Source organism: Oryctolagus cuniculus, chromosome 7 (assembly GCF_051225735.1).
Source record: "Oryctolagus cuniculus isolate XC-2025 breed Fujian yellow rabbit chromosome 7, ASM5122573v1, whole genome shotgun sequence".
Lineage (NCBI taxonomy): Eukaryota > Metazoa > Chordata > Mammalia > Lagomorpha > Leporidae > Oryctolagus > Oryctolagus cuniculus.
The window spans coordinates 159,268,651-159,286,356 of record NC_142873.1 but is presented as its reverse complement, the minus strand read 5'-3'; the positions used below and the strand labels follow the sequence as shown (position 1 = coordinate 159,286,356).

General features: G+C 57.4%; 1 protein-coding gene across 3 annotated transcripts in view; it reads left to right on the top strand.

Moving 5' to 3' along the window:
* PIK3CD (phosphatidylinositol-4,5-bisphosphate 3-kinase catalytic subunit delta) overlaps window positions 1–17,706 on the top strand; it is a 40,470-nt gene that overhangs the window by 10,383 nt on the left and 12,381 nt on the right. For 2 of the 3 annotated variants that reach the window (XM_051858096.3, XM_051858092.3), the window contains exon 2: window positions 5,961–6,075. The gene's annotated coding sequence lies outside the window, so the exon portion shown is untranslated. Of the gene's footprint in view, window positions 1–4,547; window positions 4,684–5,960; window positions 6,076–17,706 lie in introns of those variants that run through there. The other variant, XM_051858093.3, reaches the window with a different exon arrangement.

The window sequence follows — 17,706 nt, the reverse complement described above, 5'->3', positions numbered from 1 at the left end:
CCGAGAGCTCCCTGCTTTGAGGCTGAACAGAGAACGCTCTAGGGGCAAGCGGTGTGGGCGTGTCCTGCTGGCAGAATCCGGGCTTGTGCTTAATCCTGACCTTCGGACAGCACTGGTAGTACGCGCTCCACGCTAGCGGTATCTGGTCACTGGAGATGCACAGAGGCTACTGTGAAATGCAGCGCAATATAGACGTGTGTGAAAACATGCAGTTAATTGATGGGTGTATTTTAGTGCACAAAATGTTTGAAATCCGGGCAAAGTTTTTGCGTAACGCACATTCCCCGTGAACTTATTGGAGACCTCGCTTATGTTCCAAGATAAACGTATCTTTTACTTCCGTTTCCAAGACCTTTTTGAAGTGGGCTTGCACCACGCCCATTCTCTCTCATGACACCTGTGTGATGGGGCTATTGTGACACCTACTGCACAGAAAGGCAGGCCGCTCTCCACGTGGCACAAGCTTCTCTCAACCCTGCCCTGCGCTTGTTTCCAGGACGAAGCGCTGAGCTGGGGCAGGGGAGTCTGTGTCCTAGGCAGCAGAATTGTGGGGACCCCCTGAGTGCTGGTCCCCACTGCAGAAGGGGCTCCCGGCTCCCTTCTCCTCTGTCTGTACCCAACTCCACACCAGGACGTGCTTGGCTCCTGGGCAAAGTCCTTGCTCTTTTTTTTTTTTTAAATAAAGATTTATTTTATTTATTTGAAAGGCAGAGTTACAGAGACAGAGGGAAAGAAAGGTCTTCTATCCACTGGTTCACTCCCCAAATAGCCACAATGGCTGCAGCTGGGCCAGGCTGAAGCCAGGAGCCAGGAGCTTCCTCCAGGCCTCCTGTGTGCATGGCAGACGCTCAAGGACTTGGGCCATCTTCCATCGCTTTCCCAGGCACATTAGCAAGGAGCTGGATCGGGAGAGGAGCAGCTGGGATTCGAACCGGTGCCCATATGGGATGCCAGTGCTGCAAGTGGCAGCTCTACCGGCTACTCCGCAGTGTCGGCCCCAGTGTCCTTGCTCTGGACGGTCCCAGGTGCAGTTGGCTCCCTGGGCCCTGATCCTGTGCAGTGAGTGGCCAAGAGCACACGTCTTTGGGTACCTGCCCTGCCTTGGTCTGCCTGCGTGCTCTCCCCAGAGGACACAGAGCCCAGCCTCCTTGCCCAACTTGTCTATTTTTAGAAGTTGGCCTAGGAGTCTTGGGTGGGCTGGTGGCACATCCAGCCCCCTGCATTGGCCCCGGGAGAGGTAGTGTGGCAAGGTGGTAAGAGCGAGGCTTCCGGAGTTAACTCAGGTTCAAGCCTCGCCTCCCCGTCCTCTCTCGGTGCAGCTGTAACCTCCATGAGCCCTGCTTTTCTCGTGGGTAAAACAGCAGAGCCTGCCTGGGGCCCTGGCACAACAATGCCCTGAGAAAATGCACATCAGGTCCCAGGGACTGGGCTGCCGCTGTGGCCCTGGGGACAAATGCAGTCGATGATGAGGGGGCTGTTGTTTTGAGACGGTCTGAGCCGATCCGAGAGGCGGAAGTGGCCCTGGGACCTGCTCTGGGAGTGGGAGGAGGTGGCTGGGGCCCCGCCGAGGAGACAGAGGTGTCCGCAGGATTCTCCTCCCTTCAACCCGGTGTGCTCTGCCTGCAGAGCTGGGGGCGGGGGGGCACAGGAGTCAGTCACTGGGCGGGAAGGAGGGCTTGGGCAGGGCCACTGCCAGCCAGACCCCAAGAGAGTGAGGTGAACCTGCCCTTCAGCAGACACCGGCAACCCCTGCCTCCCTGAAGGGGGCTGAGGTGAGGGCGGGAGAGGGGAACCTGACAGCCTCAGGAGCCAGGAACCGCCTGGGGCTCCTGAGCTGGGGCTGTACCAGGGTCCTCCAGGTGATACAGCGGCTGTAGGGAACGGACGAGCGTCTGCTCCGTGCCTCACTAAGGTGCTGTGCGTGTACACTGTGATTTCTGATTATGGAGTTCAGACAGGTTAGTTATAAGAGACTTGTAAGATGCAGATTTACCAAAGAAGGAAAAAAAAATCCATCACCTGCCCACCTTAGAATCCCAGAGGATCCTAACCTTTTTCAGATTTTCTTTCTTTTAAAAACATTTTTGGGCCGGCGCCGCGGCTCACTAGGCTAATCCTCCGCCTAGCGGCGCCGGCACACCAGGTTCTAGTCCCGGTCGGGGCGCCGGATTCTGTCCCGGTTGCCCCTCTTCCAGGCCAGCCCTCTGCTGTGGCCCGGGAGTGCAGTGGAGGATGGCCCAGGTGCTTGGGCCCTGCACCCCATGGGAGACCAGGAAAAGCACCTGGCTCCTGGCTCCTGCCATCGGATCAGCGCGGTGCGCCGGCCGCAGCGCGCCAGCTGTGGTGGCCATTGGAGGGTGAACCAACGGCAAATGAAGACCTTTCTCTCTGTCTCTCTCTCTCACTGTCCACTCTGCCTGTCAAAAAAAAAAAAAAAAAAACAAACCATTTTTATTTATCTGAAAGGTAGCAGACAGAGAGACCGGTTCGAGTCCTGGCTGCTCCACTTCTGATGCAGCAGAGGATGGCCCAAGTGTCTGGGCCCTGCCCCCAAAGGGAGACATGGAAGAGGCTCCTGGCTCCTGGCTTTGGCCAGGCCCAGCCCTGGCTATTGTGGCCATGTGGGGAGTGAACCAGTGGATGGAAGATTCATCTCTCTCTCTCTCTCTCTGTGTTTTTTTTTTCCTCTGTGTAACTCTTTCAAATAAATAAGTAAATTTTAAAGAGAGAGACTGGTTTGCTTTTGAAAGGCAGAGCAACACAGAGAGGGAGGGAGAGAGAGGGAGAGATCTCCCACGAGCTGGTTCCCTCCTCGAATGGCTGCAACAGCCAGGCTGGGCAGACTGAAACCAGGAACCCAGAGCCCCATCCAGGTCTCCCACGTGGGTGCAGGGCCCAAGCACTTGGACCACCTTCTGCTGCTTTCCCAGGTGCATTAACAGGGAGCTGAATTGGAAAGGGATCAGCTTAGACTTGAATCCAATATGGGATGCCAGTGTTGTGGGCCGTGGCAAACCGGCTGTAACCGGTTGTTCCGCAGGGCCAGCCCCTTCCGGGTACTTTTTGATGCTATTACTATCTCATTAGTTACTTACTGCTGTGTAACAAATTACCCGAAAATGTGGCAGCTTACACAGCAAACATGTCTCATCTCCCAGTTTCTGAACATCATGGCTGGGGGGTTCTGGCGCAGGGTCCCTCCTGGGCTGCAGGTGTCTGGGGCTAGAGCTGTTGCCCTGTGGGCAGGCCTCAGCAGCTCGCAGGCTCTCAGCCCCTCTCCTGGGAGCGTCTTCCCAGGGCTGCTGCTCCAGTGTCTTTGCAACACAGCCATTGCTTTACCCCAGGGCAAGAGATGGGAGGGAGAGCTCAAGACCACAACCCATGGTCTTTCACAGCAGAGAGCCGGCACCAAGGAGCCAGGAGGCTGCTTTCTGCTGTGGCTCTCTGGCCTCTGCTCTCCTGTTGTTTCTTCACCTGCCTTCCAGAGAGACACCCCCACGTGCAGCCCCAGGCCAGGTCACTGGGTTCCATTGCTAACTGGGCCCTTGTCCTCGAACTTGACTTTGGCTCAGGGGCCCATGCTGGAGAAAACAGGCCTCCAAACTGGGGGCCATGGCAGGACCTGGCTGGTGGGGAAGAAGCCCCCATGGTTGGGGAGGGGAGGGGCAGGTTAGCCGAGAGGGCTGGAACTCTTCTGCTTATCCGAGAGAGTGGATCTTACCCAAGAGGGTCCTCCATCCTAGGGACACGCTGACTGGTCCTCACATCCCCAGCCCCCTCTGGCCGTGGGCCCCAAAGAACGACCTGAGGCGACATGGGCCCTAGCAGAGCCCAAAGGGCCAGGCTCCGTGCCAGCCCAAACCGGCCCCGGGTGCCAACGGCGCGAGCTGGAGACTGGCCGGCGTGTGGGTCTGCAGAGGGCGCGAGCGGGACGGGAGCACCGGCTCCTCGTTGAGGACCCCAGGGAGAACAACCCTTGACCCGCAGCATGGAAGGCTGCAGAAAACGGAGTCCCCGCGCCAGTGTGCGGGGGACCACCGCGTCATGCCTGCGGACCGCGCCGCGCGCACGCAGCTCGCGGTCAGCCACGGACGCGCTCCTGACGGGCCTGGGAAACCCAGTTATTTTCCAAGTCCGACTGTAAAAGGAGCCTCGGTTGGGAAGACCCACAGCCGGCTGCGCGGACGGTCAGCGCTCGCTCACGGTGCCGACAGCACCGACCACCGGCCGGCGGTGGGATGAGGCCCGAGTGGAGGCCAGCGTGCGCCCGGCGGCCGCGGGGGTCGCGGAGCAGGTGCCGTGTCTCCATCGCGCCCTGCGGCCGTTAGAGCTCTGGCGCTTCGCCTGGCCGAGCGTGCGAGAATTTGCCGATGGTGCCCGCGCCGCGCGGCCGGTCCTCCTCATCCCCTCCCCCTGACCCCGCCCCGGCCCCGGGACGCCCCGCCCCCGGACGGCGCCCCGCCCCCCGGGCCCACCCGCGCCGCCCGGCGTCCCGGCCCCGCCCCGGGCCGCGCCCCTGCGCGGATGCCCGGGTCGCCCGCACTCCGGCGCGCCTGCCCTCGGGCCCGGGTGGGCTCCGCGCCGCCGCCCGCAGGCCCGCGCCCTCCTGTCACTCCGAGAACCGCCTGCCGTGTCCCCTGGGCAACCGTCTCCAGGGAGACCGCGCCCCGCCCCCGGCACCCGGTACGGAGCCCACCTGTGCGGGCGTCTGCGGGGTCCCAGTGTCCGTCACCCCCCCGCCCCCCCCCCCGGACGTCCCGTCCCGCGCCGGGCTTTGTCCACCGGGACCGGGTGGGCAGGGTCGATCTAGGCGGTCGGGGGTGTAGGGCGTGGGGCTGGGGGCGGCGGGAGCGCTGTGATTCCCGGTACCGACCGCGCGACGTCGCCTCCTGCCCCACCTGGGGGCATCCTTTTGTGCGTGCAGCAGGGGCGGGGACGCTGGGTGTCTGGGCAGCCGCCCTCGCTGGGGCACCCTCGGCCTTGCCCTTGAACCCGGAGGCCCTGTCAGCTTCCTCCCGAGCAGGCACCTGCTCCTGGGCGCCCCTGGGGAGCCCCGTCCTGGCTCCCTGGCTCCTGACCTGAATTCTGCGGGCGGGTTCCCCGTGGGCCCCTGGTCTCTGGGCTGCTGTGCTGCCCCACGCCTCTTGCTTTGTCCCTCCTGTTTTGAGACCGCTTTCCCTGCGGTCCTGTCTCCTTTGACTGCTGATAGTGACCTCGGCGCCAGCAGTGTGGCCAGCAGTGGGAGTGACTGTCTGCCCTCGGAAGACCCCTGGCTGCTGGGAATAGACTACTCCCCCCACCCCCACCCCTGCAGCCCTGGGCTCCTGCCTCCTTCCAGGGTTTGGGCCGGCAGCCAGGTGGACGCCAGCTCGGTCCCTGGGAGATGGGTTCCTGGAATGCATACCTCTTCCAGTGCCCCGCCGCTCCCTCTGCTGTTTCCCTCCCCAGCCCACCTAGTGGGTTCCAGATTGAGTGCCCCCTCCAGGAAGCCTTGCCTGGGGCTGGGAGAAGGGAGCCCCCCCCTCCGCTGGTGCTCTCTGTGGGGTCCGCTCAGTTCCAGGAGCCACCAGAGGCACAGGGAGGAGGCAGCCCCTTCCCTCCCCTGCAACCTACAGCAAGGAATTCACCTCTCCACCTGGGCCTGGAAACAGGCCTGGTTGGGAAAGCAAGACTCAAGTTCGAGAACTGCCTTAGCCACTGGGGAAGGGAACTCGCGCCCAGGCTCGGCTCAGCATCTAGTTTGCTTTCAAAATCAACAAACGGCTCCAGAAGGGGGCTGAGCCCTCCCTGCGTGCATCGCTGCTCAGGCGCTGCAGGGGCTCCTGGGATTGGCTTCAGTGCCCCCCCCCCCCACCGCCAGAAGGGAGCTGCAGGTGGCATTGGTGCCCTGGCGGAGGGCCCGTCCAGAGGTTTCAGAGTCCTCATTGTCAACCGGCTTTCTTTCCTTTTCTTTCCGACAGACAAGGAGCTCAGAGTCGGATGAGGGCGGGATGAGCCTCGCTGGCCGTGGAGCTCCCCTCACCCGCCAGGCAGAGGGGCCTTTGCTGGGGGTCTTCCTTGCACCATCCCGGAGAGGTAGGTTGAGGGAAGGGGCCAGGTGTTGGGGGGGGGGGGGCGGAGATGCTTTGTGGAGAGACTAAGAATTCCCACCAGACCCGCCCTCCCGACTGAGCCAGAGCAGGACCTGGATGTAGGACGAGTGTGCCCAGAGGAAGAGACTGACCCAAATTTGCACTCAGAGGGAGGGGCGGGCGAGGCGAGCCAGACCTGGGCTTCCGGGAGGGGTGGGGGGCTGCCGCTTGGCCCCAGGAACCCGGCACCCACTCACAAGCCGTGACCTTTGGCATCTGGCTGCTGTAGGCCCGGGCGGCCTGTCTGGGAGAGAAGAGACACTTTCCACTGGGAGGTTTCTGTGAGTTCTGGGGTGTGTGTGTGGGGGGGGGGGGACAGTCCCTGCACCTGTGACAGGTGCGCTGGCCAGCACCTGGGACGCTGGCTTGCTCTGTCACTGTGCAGATAAAGACACGGAGGGAGACTGACTGGCAGGGCCCTGGCCACGTGGCCCACTCTGGGGGCCTGGCGCCGACCCTTGCACGCTCTGGGTGCATGGTGTGCTGTCTGCGCAGGCGGAGAGGGGCTGGGGAGGGGGCGGGGTCATCCTCACAGGCTCTCCCCAGCCTCAGCCAGGCGTCCTCCCAACTCTGCCAGACGTCTGTCTTTGCTGCTTGTGACTCTGTCTCTCCTCCCTGCGGCTCTGCCTTTCACGTGAACAAATGCATCTTTAAAGGAAAATGAAGAATTGGAAACATAAATCCGTAAGAGAGCGGAAAAGTAGAGGATAGAGCAGGGCGCTGAGAGCAAACACTTGGACCATCCATGCAGCGAGGGGAGAGGGGAGCTGAGCAGAGAACTTCGAGGGTCCTGGGCTGCGGGGGCTCCGGAGGGGGGTTCTGGAGAGTTCCCAAGATGGGGCCGGGAGGGCCGGGAGCAGGAAGAGTGGGTGGAAGTTTGTGTGAGAGCAACAGACTCTGCTTCAGCCCACCTGGAGGAAGATGGCAGACTTCCTGGAGGCGGTGTTGCGGCCTCAGGCCCAGGGAGGGAGAACAGGAAGACTAAGGGAGAGTTTGCAGACTCCACCGTGGGGGTGGACGCACGGCTGGCCCAGGGTTAAGACGCTGGTTCGGACACCTGCACCCCGTGTTGGAGCGCCTGGGTTCCAGTTTCCTCTCCAGCTCTTGACTCCAGCGTCCTGCTAATGCAGCCCCTGGGAGGAAGAGGTGGTGGCTCCAGTAGCTGGGTCCCCGGCACCCACGCGGGGGACCTGGACTGACTCCCCGCTCCCAGCTGCAGCCTGGCCCAGTGCTGGCTGTTACAGGCATCTGGGGAGTGAAAGTGTCCATAGGAGCTCTCCCCCCCATCCAACCCCTACCTGTCAAATACTCAAAATACAGATTTTAAGGATTTGCTTGTTTAATTGGAAGGCAGAGTGACAGAGAGGGAGACAGACGTATCTTCTTCCCGCTGGTTCACTCCCCAAACGGCTGCAACAGCCAGGGCTGGGCCAGGCGGAAGCCAGGAGCCGGGAGCTCCACCCAGGTCTCCCACGTGAGTGGCAGGGGCCCAGGCACTTGGGCCATCTGCTGACCTCCCAGGTGCGTTAGCAGGGAGCTGGATCAGAAACGGAGTCACCAGGACTCCAATATGGGATGTGACCGTCCCAAGTGGTAGTTTAACTCACTATGCCACAGCTCCTGTCCCTGGATAAAATGTTTACAAAGAACAGCAGGGCCTGTCCCGTCCTCAAACTTTGCATCCTGGCCGAAACTCAGCCTCCAGGCACAGCCTTGAAGGACTTCCCTCTGGGGAAACCGGCCTCGAGGGAAGAGTGGCTCTGGGCTTCTGACAGGAGCTTGACGCTTTGTTCCCTCCAAGCGTCCAGTGGAACTTCCTGTGCACGAGCAGGTTGTGTCTCTTGAACTTGATGGTCCCGCTGAGAATGAGGCCGTCGGGAGTGAAAGACAGACCCAGGCCAAAAAAACGAAAGAATTCAGAAGTGATCACCGTGGTGGTGGTGGTTATCAAAGCTCACTGACAAAGCAGTAAGCTCTTGAGCCGGCGCCGTGGCTCAATAGGCTAATCCTCCACCTTGCGGCGCCGGCACACCGGGTTCTAGTCCCGGTTGGGGCGCCGGATTCTGTCCTGGTTGCCCCTCTTCCAGGCCAGCCCTCTGCTGTGGCCAGGGAGTGCAGTGGAGGATGGCCCAGGTGCTTGGGCCCTGCACCCCATGGGAGACCAGGAAAAGCACCTGGCTCCTGGCTCCTGCCAACGGATCAGCGTGGTACGCCGGCTGCAGCGGCGGCCATTGGAGGGTGAACCAACGGCAAAGGAAGACCTTTCTCTCTCTGTCTCTCTCTCTCACTGTCCACTCTGCCTGTCAAAAAAAAAAAAAAAAAAAGCAGTAAGCTCTTGACTGCTGTGCCAAAGTCCTGCCTCCTGAGAGGTATAGAGGGGAGAGAGGAGAGAGAGAGAGAGAGAGAGGGCTCCCCATCTGCTGGTTCACTCCCCAAATGCCCACAGTGGCCGGGGCTGGGCTGGCGCTGGCACTGGAGTCAGGTGTGGGAGCTGGGAGTCCAACCCAGGTACTCAGGTGCTCCGATATGGGATGTGAGCATATTTTTAAAATTGTTTATTGATTTTCACTTTATTTAAACAGCAGAATCAGAAAGAGAGAGACAGACCAACCAAGACAGCCTCAGTCTGCGGGGTCACTACTCCTCAAATGCTTGCAACGGCCAGGGCTGGGCCAGGCTGAAGCCAGGAGCACAGAGCTCTGTCGGGGCCTCCCATGTGGGTAGCAGGGCCCCACATGCCGAGCCATCACCCACGGCCTCCTGTATCAGCAGGCAGCTGGGACAGAAGCAGAGGAGCCGGGGCCCAAACCAGTGTGGGATACAGGTGTCCGAGTGGCGTCTTAACACGTACCCAACACCCACTCCAGAACGCAGGCATCGGAACCGCCAGGCTAAACGCCTTCCAGCTCTTAGATATCACAGCCGTGATTGCAAAAGTGAACATTTCAACAGAGGAATTAGAAGGGGAAAAGAATTTCCAGGCTGGCGCCGCGGCTCACTAGGCTAATCCTCCGCCTAGCGGCGCCGGCACACCGGGTTCTAGTCCCGGTCGGGGCGCCGGATTCTGTCCCGGTGGCCCCTCTTCCAGGCCAGCCCTCTGCTGTGGCCAGGGAGTGCAGTGGAGGATGGCCCAGGTGCTTGGGCCCTGCACCCCATGGGAGACCAGGAAAAGCACCTGGCTCCTGGCTCCTGCCATCGGCTCAGCGTGGTGCGCCGGCCGCAGCGCACCGGCCGCGGCGGCCATTGGAGGGTGAACCAACGGCAAAGGAAGACCTTTCTCTCTGTCTCTCTCTCACAGTCCACTCTGCCTGTCAAAAAAAAAAAAAAAAAAAAAAAAGAATTTCCAGAAAGTAGAACAAAAAGCCTTGAAGGAATTCTCTTGGTCTTACCCAGTGCCACGTCCTTAGCAGCCTCTGCACCGTGCACCCCACGTGCAGGAAGAACCGAATGTGCAGAGGTGCAAGCAAGCGGCCAGCTGTGCACCCCTGGAGGCCAAGAAGCAGATAGCACTGTAGAGCCTGGGGGTGCCGGCCCAGTGCCCAGGCTGTAGGCTGCTGTCCGGAGCGTGTCTCACTGTGGGTCTAGAATTTCCATCGCTGTCTGATCCTGAGGCCACGTCTGAGACTCGAGGAGGAAGGGGGACGCTCTGTGCATGGCCGTGGTGCTGGCAGCCAGGTGGAGTCGCTGGCGTAGAAGGTGCAGGGCATAAACTGGCCCCTGGGGTCAGTGGTCGTAGCAGTTTTGTCGTCAGACCTGCTTCTGCATTGTGGTGTCCACATAGTAGAGAATTATATTTTTTTTCTTGTTCAGTTGTTTGTTTTTTCTGAGGTTAAAAATGACCTCATCTTGGAGTGGGCTTTGGCAGAGTGGCTGAGCTGCTGCTTAGGATGCCTGTGTCCGTGTCAGTCCCAGGGTTCAAGCCCCGGCTCCACCTCTGATTCCAGGCCCTGCTGTCGCACAACCTTGGGAGCAGCAGGACCCAGGCCAAGTAGTTGGGTCCGGCCCCCCATGTGGGGACCCAGACTGAGTACTGGGCTCCTGGCTGCAGGCTGGCATTTGGAGAGTGAATTAGCATATGGAAGGCTTTTGTCTGTCTGCCTGCCTCTCTGTTTATTTACCTTCCAAATAAAATTAAAATAATTTTTAAGTAAAAACAACTCCCTCATCTTTGTATTTGCTCTGTTTTCAGTGTACTAGTTGCTAATTCTTCCTCAAACTCTCGCTGAGCTTTGAAAAGTCTCCCAGTTGACAAAACATGTCAGGTGACGTGTGGTCCCCTCCCTGCTGACCCAGGGAGACTCAGCTTCTCTACTTGTTACTTTAAAAAAAAATTTTTTTTTATTTATTTGACAGATAGAGTTAGAGAGTGAGAGAGAGACAGAGAGAAAGGTCTTCCTTCCATTGGTTCACCCCCCTCAAATGGCCGCTGCGGCTGGAGCTACGCTGATCCAAACCCAGGAGCCAGGTGCTTCCTCCTGGTCTCCCACGCGGGTGCAGGGCCCACGAACCTGGGCCATCCTCCACTGCCTTCTTGGGCTACAGCAGAGAGCTGGACTGGAAGAGGAGCAACCGGGACTAGAACCCAGCACCCATATAGGATGCCGGTGCCGCAGGCAGAGGATTTACCAAGTGAGCCTCAGTGCTGGCCCTAGCTTCTCTACTTGTAGCCAAGGGCTCTGACTGGCTGAGGGAGTAGTGAAGGGAATCCCATCACAATGAAGAGAAGATCCAACAATACTACAGGTGTGCAGTCTACAGAGCAACCAGTCCAATTCAGGCAAGTCAGCTAAGAAGGACATCTGTAAGGAAATGGATGGAGTTGATACATTAGCTGTCTGCTGAATTATGAGGAGTTGTGTGGTTCTCTTGGGGAGTTTGAAGTAGAGATGGTGACTCATACACAGAAAACAAAGGAAATAAAAACTTAGGCAACTATCGACTACAGGAAAAACAAAAAGTTGAACGGTAAAAGCAAATCAGAGCTGGCGCCATGGCTCACTAGGCTAATCCTCCACCTAGCGGCGCCGGCACACCGGGTTCTAGTCCTGGTCGGGGCGCCGGCTTCTGTCCCGGTTGCCCCTCTTCCAGGCCAGCTCTCTGCTGTGGCCCGGGAAGGCAGTGGAGGATGGCCCAGGTGCTTGGGCCCTGCACCCCATGGGAGACCAGGAGAAGCACCTGGCTCCTGGCTTTGGATCAGCGCGGTGCACTGGCCGCAGCACACCAGCCGCATCCGCCATTGAGGGGTGAACCAACGGAAAAGGAAGACTTTTCTCTCTGTCTCTCTCTCTCTCTCTCACTGTCCAGTCTGCCTGTCAAAAAAAATTATATAAAAAAAAGCAAATCATAGTACACTGTGGCTCAGCTTTGAATATTTACATAGTCGTAATAATGTAAGCACTAAAGAATGATTTAAGAAAATGATCACATAGCAATATCGGGAAGATGGAGGGATATGTGCGTGAGTGTGTGTGCGCGCGCGCGTGTGTGTGTGCAGGAGACACAAGTTCATTTTATAGAGTACGTTAAAAGTTGAAAAACATCAGTATATTGGGGGCCAGCATTGTGGTGCAGTGGGTGAAGCCATGGCCTGCAACACTGACATTCCGTATGGGCTCCTGTTTGAGTCCCGGCTGCTCTACACCTTATGCGGCTCCCTGCTAACGAGCCTGGGAAGGCAGCAGAAGATGGCCCAAGTGCTTGGCTGCTGCCACCCATGTGGGGCACCAGATGGAGCTCCAGGCTCCTGGCTTCAGTCTGGTCCAGCCCTGGCTGTTGCACCCGTTTGGGAGTGAGTTGGAATATCTCTATCTCTCTGTCTCTGTCTCTCTCCCTCTCCTCTCTTTCTTTCTCTCCTTTTCTCTCCCTCCCCTATAACTCTGCCTTTCAAATAAATAAATAAATAATCTTAAAAAAAAAAGGCCCTTTGCTGACCTCTTCCACCTGCCCCACTCATCCCACACCTCTGCTGTGGCCCACAGGGGTCAGTTCTGGACTATGCTGCCCCTTCCCCTCCCAGCTCTTGCTGCTGTCCCATGGGGTGCTGTGGCCATGACTGGTTCCTGTGTCCTCATCAGAGGCCCATGCCAGGCTCTGTCCTCCATTGCAACATCACTGGGCTCACTGCATGCTCTGGGCGTGGTCCCCCCAGCCTCCTACCTGTGCACCTACAGATCTGTGTCCCCTGCTGGCCGCCAGCCCCTCACTTGGTCTCATTCCCCACACATCACACAGCTCCTGGCTGTTACTCAGGCTCCATAAATACCAGTGGAATCAGCATATCTCAGATGAGTGATGGCACAAAACCTCAATCTGAAAATACTTGGGTGCCAATTATGTCCACACGGTCAGATTCAGAAAACGGCTCCTTGGACAGGAGAGCAGCCCTGGGCTTGCCATACAGAACACCTGGCGAGAGGGCGGCAGGTGAGCTCAGTGCTGGGGCAAGCACAGAGGGGCCTGGAGAACAGTCAGAGAACATTCTGTGGCTAGACCTGTCGCATCATCTGAGCATCTTGTTGGTTCAGAGTTCCAAACTCTGGCCAAAGGATCTGAAAACTGGGGTAGGGAGAGCAGCCAGCAGCACCAGCAGTGCTTGGCCTGAACAGGAGAAGCCCCTGGGGCCTGACGGCGCCACCGTCCAGCCCAGAGTGGCCCGGTGCAGGTGGCCCACAGGACCAGGCTCGGCTCGTAGAGGCAGGCGACTCTGGGAAGAGCCTTGTAGGGACGTTTGCTCTGTTTTGTGGAACGAAATGCTGCCAGTTCTAGGACGGAAAATGAAGCCAATCAGAGTCGTCAGTAGAAAGAAGGGGGAACGGGCAGCGCTGTGGCACAGTGGATAGAGCCACTGCCTGCGATGCCAGCATCTCATATGGGCGCCGGTTCCAATCCCAGCAGCCCCTCTTCTGATCCAGCTCCTGCTAATGGCCTGGGAAGGCAACGGAGGATGGCCCAAGTGCTTGAGTCTCTGCTACCCATGTAGGAGAACTGGATGAAGCTCCTGGCTCCTGGCTTCAGCCTGGCCCAGCCCCTGGCCATTGCAACCATTTAGGGAGTGAACCAGTAGATGGAAGAGTTCTCTGCCTCTCTGTCACTGTCTCTCTCTAACTCTTCCTTTCAAATAAAATAAATAAATCTTTAAAAAATGAATAAAAAAGAGGAGGCAGAGGAGCCAGGCCCTTGGTTAGCACTGCCTGGTGAGCTTGCCTTGAGTTGGTGGCCAAACGCAACTGCTGACTTCGGAGTTTAGCCAAACTAATTTTTTTAAAGATTTATTTATTTATTTGAAAGGCAGAGAGACAGAGGCAGAGAGAGAGAGGTCTTCCATCCACTGGTTCACTCCCCAGATGGCCACAACAGCCAGAGCTGCACCAATCTGAAGCCAGGAGCCAGGAGCTTCTTCCAGGTCTCCCACGTGGGTGTAGCGGCCGAAGCACTTGGGCCACCTTCTACTGCTTTCCCAGGCTACAGCAGAGAGCTGGATCGGAAGTGGAGCAGCCGGGACTCAAACAGGCGCCCATATGGGATGCTGACACTGCAAGCAGCGGCTTTACCCACTGCACCACGGCGCTGGCCCCCGCAGTGTGATTAGCATCGTAAACCGATTCTCCAGGATTCCTGACTGTCCCCCAAGTTTTGAATCAAAAGGAAGGCTTTTCCCAGCACCCCACGTCAGAGTGCTGGTTTGAGTCCTGGCTGCTCTGCTTCCCAGCTCGGGGAGTGAGCCAGCAGCTGGAAACCTCTCTCTCCCTCTCCGTGTGACTCCACCTTTCAAATAAATAAACAAATCTTAAGGGGGAAAAAACAAAAACAGGACACGGAAGGCTTTGGCCTGGCCATGCTCAGGAAGAGGAACCTGAAGTGGATGTGGTTTTGCCAGCAGGAAGTGGCGGCCAGTAGTGGTGGCCTGGCTCCTCCGGGAGAAGCGTGGCTCCTGCTGCTCCCAGCAGCCTCTGCGCCCACTGAGGGGAAGGCCTGACTCTGTCATGTTTTCAAGATTTATTTATCTGAAACTCAGAATGACAGAAAGAGGGAGGCCTTCCATCTGCTGGTGCACTCCCCCAGTGCCTGCGATAGCTGGGCCGGGCCAGAGCCAGGAGCCAGAAACTCCATCTGGGTCTCCCGTATGGGTACAGGGGCCCCAGCACTCGGGCCCTCCCTGCTGCTTCCAGGTGCATTAGCAGGGAGCTGGATCAGAAGCAGAGCAGCTGAGACTTGAACCATGGGGTGTGGTGCAGACCCCAAGCAGCGACCTGCAAAATAACACGCACCCTGCCTTTCAACAATTCTCAGAACTCATTTTAAATCTAGGAGAAAATAACCTAGGGTGGACAGGGAAGTATTTAAAAAAACTTAAAAGATTGACAAAGTTGACTACATCAATATTGAAAGCTCCTGCTCCCCCAAAAGATAGCTTAAACAGTGCAAAAATGACTCAGACTAGTAGATATTTCCAACTTGTTTAATTGGCAAAGGAATGGAATCTAGAATATATAAAGAAACATAACAAACCAATAAGAACCCAGTAATTAGCGCCCCCAGCCGCCGGGAAAACACACAAAGCCTACAGGCATTTCTACTCATCCGATTGGCAGAAATGAGTACCTTGGGGCTGGCACTGTGGTATAGCCGGTAAAGCTGCCGCCTGCAGTGCTGGCACCCCATATGGACGCCGGTTCGAGTCCTGGCTGCTCCTCTTCCAATCCAGCTCTCTGCTATGGCCTGGGAAAGCAGTAGAAGATGGCCCAAGTCCTTGGGCCCCTGCACCCGCGTGGGAGACCTGGAAGACGCTCCTGGCTCCTGGCTTCGGATTGGCGCAGCTCCAGCCATTGTGGCTATCTGGGGAGTGAACCAGCAGATGGAAGACCTCTCTCTCTCTCTGCCTCTCTGTAACTCTCTGCCTTTCAAATAAATAAATAAATAAATCTTTAAAAAAGAAGAAGAAGAAGAAACGAGGGCCAGTCTCGTGCTGGGCCGGTGGTACTGATGCTCTGGGGTCACTCGGATGACAGTAGGGTCGGTGCCACGGCTGTAGCTGTCACAGGTTATGGCCCTTGAGGTGCGCATGGTGTCACTGAGGAGTGGCTTTTCCGAGCCTTCAGTGTGCGGTCACTCACATTTTACAATTGATCCGTGACTCATTTATTGAAAAAGTTTCTAGTGTGTTTAGGGCAAGCTGAGTCTGCGCAGCCGCCTCTCACCTGCAGATTGTATGACGTCTGCATGCAGGCCAGGTGTTTCTGAAGCCAATCGAGAAATGACGTTGCCGTGCACCCTGAGTGTAACATACACGCCAGATTCCAAAGGCTGCGTACCAACAACAGGAATGCAAAATATCTCATTCGTGGGGCAGGTGCTGTGGCGTAGCAGGTTAAGCCACCACCTCCAGTGCTGGCATCCCACATGGGCACCAGTTTGAGTCCTGGCTGCTCCACTTCCTGTCCAGCTCCCTGCTAACGTGCCTGGGAAAGCAGCAGAAGATGGCTCGGGTCCTTCAGCCCCTGTACCCATATGGGAGACCAGGAGGAAGGTCCTGGCTCCTGACTTCAGCCTGGCCTAGACCTGGCCCAGCCTTGGCCATTGCAGCCAATTGGGGAGTGAATCAGCAGATGGAAGATCTCTCTCTCTCTCTCTCCTCTCTCTCTCTGTAACTCTGACTTTTGAATAAATGGAATAAATCTTTTAAAAAACTCATTAGTAAGTTTTCTATACGGATTAAATGTTGATCAGACCATTTTGGGGGATATATTGAGTTCAACAAGATACAGGGAGACTTCGAAAGGTTCATGGAAAGTGGAATAAGTTTCTTTGGGTGCAAAATGCATGGTTTTCCCCAAGATGCATTTCCGTGAACTTTTTGTCTTGTCACAGCTCCGTGGCTCATGGTGTTCCTCGTGAACAGCGTTCATTGTGAGCACAGTGGGAGGTGTGGGCCAGCTGTCCGTTGCAGCAGTGTTTGTAGTAACGCCAATTCTAATAGGAGGTTTCTCCACGAAGAGAACTCCCACGGGGGCGTGCAAATGGGCGTGTCCAGCCTCAGGCAAACCTCAGCACTGCCAGGACTCACTAGGTGCAAAGTCTGAGAGCAGCAGAGGTGTCAGGAAGTGTTTGTGGCTGCACAGTGGCCGAGGGAATGCGTGAAAATGCGTACGGATGCTCTTTTTTTTTTTTTTTTCTTTTTTAAGATTTAAGAGACTGGCGCTGTGGCTCAGCGGGTTAACACCCTGGCCTGAAGCGCCAGCATCCCATATTTGCACTGGTTCAAGACCTGGCTGCTCCATTTCCTATCCAGCTCTCTGCTATGGCCTGGGAGAGAAGTGGAAGATGGTCCAGGTCCTTGGGCCCCTGCACCCACGTGGGAGACCTGGAAGAAGCTCCTGGCTCCTGGCTTCAGATTGGTGCAGCTCTGGCTGTTGTGGCCATCTGGGGAGTGAACCAGTGGATGGAAGATCTCTCTCTCTCTCTCTCTCTCTCTGCCTCTCCTCTCTCTGTGTAACTATGACTTTCAAATAAATAAATAAATCTTTAAGAAATTATTTATTTATGTATTTGGCAGGCTGAGTTACAGACAGAGGGAGAGAGAGGGACAGAGAGAGAGTCTTCCATCTGCTGCTTCACTCCCCAAATGGCTGGAACAGCCAGAGCTGAGTTGATCCAAAGCCAAGAGCCAGGAGCCTCCTCTGGATCTCCAACGCAGGTGCAGGGGCCCAAATGCTTGGGCCACCTTCCACTGCTTTCCCAGGCCATAGCAGAGAGCTGGATTGGAAGAGGAGCAGCTGGGACTAGAACTGGCATCCATATGGGATGCTGGGAGCCACAGGTAGAGGCTTAGCCTACCACGCCCCAGCGCCGGCCCCTGCACGGACATTGTAAACAGCTGCATTCCCCGTGGTGGCAGCCGGGGCTGGGGCGGAGGCAGGCAGATTACTCAAAGCCCTGCAGCCTTCGAGGCTGCATTACCCACGGGGGTGGGTGTGACCGGGATTCCATGGGATTCCGACATTTTGACATTGCTGGGTGCCTGAGCCACTGTTAGGCCATTTGGTGCTCCACTTCTCCGCTTCCGACCCAGCTGCCTGCTGAGGTGCCTGGGGAGGCGCGGGAAGATGGCCCAAGTGCTTGAGCCCAGCCGTGGCTGTTGCAGCCTTCTGGGGAGTGAACCAGCAGATGGAAGACCTCTCTCTCTCTCCCTCCCTCTCTCTCTCTCTCTCTCTCTCCCTCTCTCTCTCTCTCTGTCTCTTCCTCTAACTCTGCTTTTCAAATGAATAAATACATCTTTTTTAAAAAACGAGAAAAGAGGTTTCAGAGAACTGCAGCCTTGGTCTTTGGCAGGTCCGGGGTGGGTGATTAGAGACCTGCCATCTCCCGCTGTGCCTGCTGGCAGCTGTGAAGCCGTGATGGGGTGGCCAGCGTGTGTGTCCTGGGGGGAAGTGACTTGGTGTGGGTCTCTTGGCACTACCGAGACGCTGCCCCCCTGGGAGGACACACAGCTCAGCCCATACGGGGGCCTGGGGCGAGGGGCCGCCAGCCACCCGGGGCAGGCTGAGGCAGAGGGGCTGAGAGTGTCAGGTGTCCAGGA